Source organism: Tenrec ecaudatus, chromosome 1 (assembly GCF_050624435.1).
Source record: "Tenrec ecaudatus isolate mTenEca1 chromosome 1, mTenEca1.hap1, whole genome shotgun sequence".
Classification (NCBI taxonomy): Eukaryota; Metazoa; Chordata; class Mammalia; order Afrosoricida; family Tenrecidae; genus Tenrec; species Tenrec ecaudatus.
In genome coordinates, this window is record NC_134530.1 from 131,856,879 (window position 1) to 131,865,884 (window position 9,006).

Below are 9,006 nucleotides of genomic sequence, written 5' to 3' on the forward strand. Positions count from 1 at the left end.
TGGGAATGGACAACAGAAAAGTGTGTAGAGGGCGACTTTGGAAAATGTAAGACATGAAAAAATAATAATAATTTATAAATTTCAAGGGTTCAGGAGGGAGGGAGGGAGGGTTGAGGTAGGGAGGGGGGAAATGAGGAGCTGATACCAAGGGCTCAAGTAGAAAGAAAATGTTTTGAGAATGATGACGGCAACAAATGTACAAATGAGCTCGACACAATGGATGGATGTCTGGATTGTGATAACATTTGTATGAGCCCCCAATAAATGTTTTAAAAAGAAAGAAAGAAAGAATAGTGTCTGAGGTCTTGTCTTAAAACAAGCAGCCATCAAAGTAAGGTGTCAACTAAATCCACACGGGAAAAGCACACCAGCCAGAGTGATCCAAGGATTATAGATAATTAAATCTAAGACTGAATGAAAGAACTATTAGGCCTTAAATTCTAAGCACCTTGTGTGCAGAAGGCTATGGAGGACAATGAATGCCCAATGTCCATTTGCAGGATCTCCATGGAGATTGGGTTTCTGGAGAATCCCTGTGACCAGGGATCAGTGATGCTAATGGCCTTTCTATCAAACAGAGTGCAGTGGAAAGTTGACTTTTGTAGACATTCTCCATTTTGTCCAATTGAAAACATATTCTTGTTTTTATTATTTTTTGCTTTTTTTTCCATTGATGGTTTTTCTCTGTTTTATTTTGTAACCGTTTTTGGGCACTGTATGGGAATTTGAAAATATTTTTCTTTAGATGAAATCCAGGGTATGTACATTTATAGAGACAGTAATTGGATCAATTGTTTCTTAGGGTTATGGTAAAATATATTGACAGGGAACGGGGCTCTGATAATAATGAGTAAAAGAATGAGGAAAATGTTCTAAAACTGATTGTGGTGATGATTGCACAAATCTTTTAAATATGCTTGAACCATTGCATTTTATGGTATGTAATTTTATGTCAATAAAACATTTTTTAAAATAAAAATGATTTTAATAGGAAATATGAATATATAAATATTAATAAAATTGAGCATTTCCAGCACATAGTGGGTTCAATTAAATTGTTTTCTTGACTGTCCCCATGCTTTCAGCACAGAGTCATCTGCATGAAAAACAACCCTGTTGCCTAGCTGGGGTTTACTCTCAGCTCACCACTGGATTGCACCAGCCAACAGGGAATGGTGAGGTACAGTGGAGGGTGGCTGGCAATTAAGATTTTTAGAATTAAATATCGTTACCTTAGTATTTTCATAATGCAAGTAGATTTTGAAGTGTTTCATACATAATTAATTTTCAAAATATAAACTCTGTCACATTTTTTATAGAGTTGGCTATTTGCTCTCTGGCATTCATGCCTTGTCAACATGGATTAATTCCGTATCTTTATTGGTCCAAGCAATATTGGCCACAGATGAATGAATGACTGGTAACCGTTGGGTGGAGTCATGAGAGATACGTGCTAGATATTCAACAGAGATCAGAGAAGAAAAGGCATGAACTTCATTTTGGAAGGTCACAATCGATACCCAAGCTCTGATATTTGCTAGCTATGTGAATCACTCAATTTCTCTGAGTCTCAGCTAATTCTCTGTATAATGGGCATGAAAATATCATCTCCCATGGGTTAAAACGCCTACCTGGGAAATCAGGTGCCTGAATGTGAAGATGCATAATACTGTGCTTGTTCAGGAGAAAGCTTGCCCTGCAGTTGGAAGAATGTAAAGAATCCTTGTGCTTATGGAGCTGTGTGAGTCTGGAAGTTAATGTCTCCTGAGTTATCTAGTTGCCCTGCATAGTGCCACACCTTTTAAAACAGAGGCCGGAAAACAAAAAGAAAAAAAAAAACAGAGGCCAAAGATAACTCTCACCTTAGGATAAGACTGTATTAGCTCTTTAGGTACATGCTTATTTGAGTGAATGGAACAGTGCTATTTAATGAAAAACAAATATACCTAAACTAATAAGGTGTGCAGAAAACATGGAGCAATTAACACACAAAAACTACATATGGTGAGGCCCATTCAAACAAACAAATAATTTAGAACTATATCTAGTGTAATTATAGTCACCAATTCAAATCTTGTCTTTGTATGAATAGTTTCATCCTTTTGAATCAACATTTAAATGCAAAAATAATTGTAAAAAAATCATGAAAGTGAGACACACTAGTTCCATGGGATAGAAGAATATGTTGATCTTAATTAATTTCTACAGTGTCATTTTCAAAAATAATTTTATTAGGGGCTCGTACAATTCTTATCACAATCCATACATCCATCCTTTGTGTCAAACACATTTGTACATTTGTTGCCATCATCATTCTCAAAACATTTGCCTTCTACTTGAACCCTTAATATCGGCTCCTCATTTTGCCCCTCTCTCACCACTCTTCCCTCCATCATTAACCCTTCAAAATTCATAAACTATTATTATTTTGTCTTATGTTACACTATCCAATGTCTACTCCCGTCCACTTAAAAGCATAAATCCAAATTTTATTATCCATCGCAAACTAATGCTCCTTCTTGTAATTCTCATGCAAATATTTTACATATCTATGTAACAAATTAAAAACCCAAAGACAAGAAGATAAACTATTTATTTAAGCTTTATTTTAAAAAGCCACATGGAATCATCAATTTCCAAATAATTAGAAAAACAAGACTAAAAGGCAGAAGACCCGCCTCGTTGCATAGAGTTGATTCCACCTCACAGAAAGCTTAGACAGGGTTTTTGAGACCACATTTTCCCCTGGAGGAAGATGGTGGTTTTGAACCCCCAATCTTCTGATTAGCAGTCCAAACCTTCTCTGAGGGCACCACCAGGGCTCCTTGAAGGCAGAAGACAGTCACCATGAATTGAAATAGGAATCCCCTTAAGAGGAATATTTATAGATTCGGTGAAAGGGAGAAAGAGATAATTTACAGGATAGATTGGGTATGTGTGGAAGACATTATAGTTAAGAAATTCAAATAAAACAAGATGATTTAAACTGGATTAATCTATAAGATTGAAGATATTTGTTGACCAATGTAAGGAGCTAAGGAGCAGAAATGTGTAAAATGAACAAGGAATATTTGGCTCTGACTTAGTAGGTGTCAGTATATATAAAGACTTAGGTGTCTGTATGTATAAAGACTGGAGGAAAACAAAAACAAACGGCCTGGAAACAATGGAAAGGGACTGAGAAAATGGCCTGTGGGTAAAAGAAAGAGAATCCAGCCACCCTTTCTTAAAAGACAGATCTATGGAAGCGAGGCGTGCTCAACTGGAAATGATGGAAACAAAATCAGATACACAAGGGCTATCTAGAAACTTGTGTTGCTCTATTTAGATGTGGCATGGAGTAAGGAAAGAGGCAGACAACATGTGGGCATCCAGGCAGGATGGCTGACAGGTAACTGGGTCAAACCAGTTACCATACTTGAATTATATACCAATTATATCATTAACTTTGCTGGGCTTTACCCTACTTCTATAGACACAAATCCAATCGGTACCACAGGAACATCCTGCAAAACACTGTGCCTCTTTGTCCATGAGTATTTCTGGAGCATTTCATTTTATCTCTTCCATAATTTTCTATACACCCACTCATTAAATTGCCAGAACTAGATTTTGTTCCTTTGCCTTGTCTTAATTTGAATACTAAACCCCAGTTTATTTCATAGGATTCAGAATTTCTGAAGGGTGTTTTCTCTCGTCCCCAGGTTTGTGCTAAGAGACCGTGGTCCTGAAATTTGTTGCACCTGGGCAAAGTCATACACCGGGTACCACCACTCCAGCCAGCCTCTTTTGTACAGAAAATAATCAAAATATTTGCTACATTGGATAAAATTGACATGATAACAATTGAAGCTGAAGGGCAAATACATAAATAAAATATTTAGCCAGATTTTAAAAGACAAGGATCGACATTTTTGCAGTACAGAAAACTTTACCCATTATTTTTCTTATTTCTCAAGAGAACCTTATACGGAATTATTGTGTCCATTTCACATATGTGGGAACTGAAAAGTCAGAAAGTAACTGACTAAACATAACAAAGGGGTTAAATAATGAAGTTGAATATAAGATCCAGGTTCTACTGCACAGCGAATAAAAGGTTTCCCTTTAGTAGCACGGGTTTATAATTCTGGAAACCAACGGAATATTTTCTATTGTCCTAGGGCAGGGGGTGCCATGACATGCCTTTTATTATGTCTCCTCCATTACCCCACTTTCAAGCCGGGAAGAAGGTTGAGCTGAATGAAGCATTAAGAGGTTTCACACTGTAGTGGCATTATCAACAAAAAAAAGAATTACCCTAGACTTTTGGTCTGTTTACCTGAGCAGAAAGCCCAGAAACAAAATTAATACTCATAGCTACTCAGTTAAAGTTCAAGATGAATAAGAAAACTCATTACCTTCTCTAGCTGATTGAACTGCGGCCACTTAAAAGATACAACACCTAAAAGATACATCCAATTATCCAGACTATGTGATTCTTACCATTTTGGCAAAAGCTAAAATGTAATCAGCTAATGGATGAAATTATACCAAATAACCAGAGCAGGCCCTAATCTAATGATAAGCATTTTTATGAGACACAGAAGGGGAGGCACAGATAGTACTGGGTGGAAAGCTAATTGAAGATCAGCACAGAGATTATCAAGACAAGGCCAAGGAATCTCGAGACCCACCAGAAACAGGAAGAAGGTCAAGAAAGTCCCTCATCTAGAGCCTGGCTCTTAAAGGCCCTGGATCGGCCATATCTTGGTTTCTGATGTCTGGCTTCAGGATTGTGAGAGAGTATACGCTGTCACTTTAAACTGTCCTGTTTGTGGTAGTTTATTATTATAGCCCTGTGAAACAAATGCTCCATCAAGGATATGTGGTTTGTAAAAAGAAATCTGTCTATATCAGATTAAAGCAGAGGATAAAAACAATGTCTGATTTAGCCAGAACATAAATTTTATATGACTCATAATGACTAATTGTTTTTAAATAGCATATTTTAAATGGGGCATTCCTTCTCTAATTCACACCAATTTTATAATCTTCTGGAGGCGCCCTGGAGATACAGTGGATCAGATGTTGCTCTGCTAACTTCAAAGTTAGCAGTTCAAAACCACCAACTGCTCCATGGTAGAATGATACTTTCTACTCCTATAAAGATCTATGGTGTCAGAAACCCACAAGGACGGTTCTAATCTGTTTTATAGAGGTGGTGTGAGTCAGAATCAACTCAAAGGACATAGGAGTTTAGTTTGGTATTTCTAATCCTCTATTGTGTTACCCCATGGCTTAGCTCCTGCAGGAGTTTAAGATTGCCCCTGTGGCGTGGAGGCTGAGTAGAGAAATGAACGCAGGATCAAGAAATAAATGGGCAGAACAAAGATCTTCAGTGTAAGGGTGGTGTCGTTTCGAGCTATCAGGAAAGGTATCGTTACCATCACCATTTTATAAGGGAGAAAACTGAGTCTCAGAGAAGTGGAATCATTTTTTCTTGAACAGAATTTAAAAGAGATGAAAATACGAAGCAAAATTGATGGGGCAATGCTATACTGCTTGCCTCTCTGTCATATCTGTATATCTGGGAACCGCTCTCTAAAATTTAAGTATATTGTCTCAGGGGGATTGAAAAACCTTCCACATTTCTAGCAACTTCAAATCCATTTCAGCAGCCATCCTTAAATGTTACGCTGCATAAATATCACCTGGAAACATTGTGAAAATGCAGATGAAACACCTGACCATCTTATGAAACCTCCATTACGGTGAAAGCACATAGTCGAGTAAAATAGCATCATAGACGCGCGAAGGGAGAGGGGCAATAGACTGTGTGTGTTAACGCCAGCCCCTCTTCTCGGTGGACGGTTAACACACTCCCACTTCTCATCATAAACTGTTTTGAACTTGGTGAAACCAGAATTCTTCCTGCAGCTGTACGTGATGAGATTTCAGAATTTCCTCTAGTCACCTTTTTCCCTTCAGGACACTCCTAGAGAGTTGCAAATGAATGCAGGTAAATGTCCAAATGCGTCAGAATTGTTCCAAGTGCAATCATTAGAAGAATGAAAGGCATGCGTCAAATGTCAGTCCTAGTAATTTTAGTGAGAACAGTATACGTGGCATTCAAAGGTTAGCACTGTGTCTCAAAACTCATGTCCATGGAGTCGGTTCGGCTTCACGGAGAGCCTACATGACGGAGTAGACGTTCCCTTGTGGGTTTCCAAGACGATCAGTCGTAGCTCGAGTAGAAGTTCCCATTGTCTTCTCGTAGAGTGGCTGGTGGATTTGAACTGCCGAACTGCAGTTAGCAGCCCTACATGTAATCCATTATGCCTCCAGGATTCCCTGTAGCACTGATTATTGTATTATAAGCCTGGTTTGCAATAAGTATATCAGGACATGTCCAATTCAGTGCTGTTCTTCAAAACACTCTCTGGCTTCATGCCTGGCACACAATGGGATCCCTATACTGTTTTGTTGAATGAGTACATATAAGATTGGACCCAATAGGTCATGTAGTTATTACTTTTTTGTTTAAATAAAAAAAACATTTGGAAGATTCTTTTTTGGAATGGGCATATGTGGCAGCTAATATATATATGTTATACACTAGCTTCCCTTATTCATCTCACATGACTCAAAATGAGTTTGGCTATTTCCAGAAATAATATTTACATTTAAACTAATTTAAAAGTGCATGTGTGTGTATATTAAATGTTGCTGCCTCTCAGAGTTAAAGAGATGAGCATTCCGAAAACATTTTAAACAACTGATCCAAATTTTTCATAATTATAAAACGTTTCAAAGTGATGATTTTAAGAAAGTCAATACTCATTTAAATGTATATTCTGGTTTTATTTCTTTCTCTTTAATCCTCTTTCAGAGACTCGTGTGATCCTATGCAATAATAATCACTCGTTATGTGCTTTTATCTCTGTTCAGATTTTGCTCCATCAGCAATCCCCTCCTGCCCCCCAGACCCCCAGGCACTTAGCTCTTCCTTCCTTCAGGGCCACCTGCCACAAACTTCCCCTATAGCTCCCTTCTTCTGGTAAAATCCAAAGTTCTTGATGAAAGACCATATGAGCGATATATGTACTTTTCCACTTTCCACTCACACTTCAAGCAACTGCAATAGGAGTTTATTGACACAGAATCTATTGGAAATTCCAAAATATTTCAAACAGTCTGCATCCTCCTTGATGGTTCCGTTTCCTCTGATTAAACTTCTAGTAGTTTCTCCCTCTACCGGTCACCCCTTGGGTTTCAGTGACACATTTCCCCTCTGGTTCGCCTCTTACATCAGTTTGCCTTTCTCTGGTGTCTTCTTGCTCCACCAAGACTAACTCCAAATATCTCCCAAGATGCAGTTGCTGATTTTGTTTCTTTTTGCAGTCTATTCCGTTCCCCTGTCTCTTTGATCCCGTTGATGCTGGTACGTGCCATCAAGCGGCTTCAGACCCCCAGTGATGCTGAGTGCAGCGTAATGAAGCACTGCATGGTCCTGCACCATGTTCACAGTTGTCCTGATACATGAGCCCATTGTTTCAGCCACTGTGTCAATCCATCTCGCTAAGGATCTTCCTCTTTCTCAGCACCGCTCCACTTTACCAAGCATGATGTTCTTCTCCAGGGACCTGGTCTTTCCTTACACTGTATCCAAGGCATGAAAACTGAAGTCTTGCCACCCTGGCCTTTAAGGAGCATTCTGGCTGTATTTCTTCCAAGACATATTTATTTCCCCTTTTCGGATTCCTTGGTACGCTCATAATCTTCTCCGAAACCACAATTCAAATCCATCATTGGTCCTATGGTCTTCCTAAGTCAATGTTCAATTTTCATATGCATATGAAGCAATGGAGAAAACCACGGCTTTTGGGTAAAGCATAACTTAATCCTCAGAGCAACATCAATACTCTTCAATGAAAGAGGTTTTGTGCAACAGATTTACCTAATACAACATTTCTTTTGATGTTGACTGTTGCTTCCATGAGCACTGATTGTGGATACAAGCAAGATAAAATCCTTGACTATTTCTACTTTTTCTCTATTTATCATCATGTTACCTATTGGTCCAGTGTGAGGATTTGGGCTTTTTTACATTGAGTCATGATCCACACTGAAGGCTGCAGTCCCTGGTCGCCATCAGCAAGTGCTTCAAGTCCTCCTCACTTTCAGTAAGCAAGGTTATTTGATCCTAATTACACCAAGTAAGTTATTTTAAGACGATATTTATCATCTGAGCACAGTACACAAATAAACAGCGAGTACTGGGTGTGTCCACATGGAAATTCAGTGGATATCTTGGGACAGCTTGTTCAAAGCGAGCACTGCCTGCTTTCCCCTCACAAATGGACGTTTTGTGCATAGTCTGGTTTCACTGGGGAGCAATACCACAACCATAAAGCAAGGTAAATCCAGTAAGCATATGCAACACCCACCTCAGAAAGCTCTTGATACATTCTTGCATATATGCAATTAGGCTGAATGTGTACTACATTTTTGCCTTTGATGTGTCTAATACTGAAACCCTCTACTCTGACACTATCATAGGATGAAAAATAAGGAAAATTAAAAGTCAGGCTGTGTCAGTCCTTCCTTTCCCACGACAGTCTGCGTTCTCAGCCTTCATCATCATGATCATGTTCCATAATCAGCTCATTTATTCACTCTAATCTGAAATCTTTTCAGATTAACCATGTACAACTCCTGTTGTGGAATTGATTGCCTTCCATTTGTGTTTTCCTCCAAATTTTTTATGCATATCCCTATATTTGCACTTTTGTACGTGTATTTGTTGCTCTTTATTAGTCTAAAATCATTTTCAATAAACTAGCTCTATTTTATTATTTCAATACCTAACACAAATGATTAATGCATGTTAACTAAAAACAATAAAATCCATAATTTTGCTCAGAAATAAAGACAAATAGAAATAAAAAAAACAAGGTGCAAAGTGATCAAATGAGCACCCAGTCAATTATGCTTCCATTATCAAGTGGGTAAATGTATAACATT

General features: G+C 38.2%; 1 non-coding gene across 1 annotated transcript; it reads right to left on the bottom strand.

Moving 5' to 3' along the window:
• Nucleotides 1-1,065: 1,065 nt before the first annotated feature.
• Nucleotides 1,066-1,193, bottom strand: LOC142438434 (small nucleolar RNA SNORA65). The gene has a single exon (XR_012782808.1). It is a non-coding gene; the product is annotated as a small nucleolar RNA SNORA65 (small nucleolar RNA).
• Nucleotides 1,194-9,006: the final 7,813 nt, after the last annotated feature.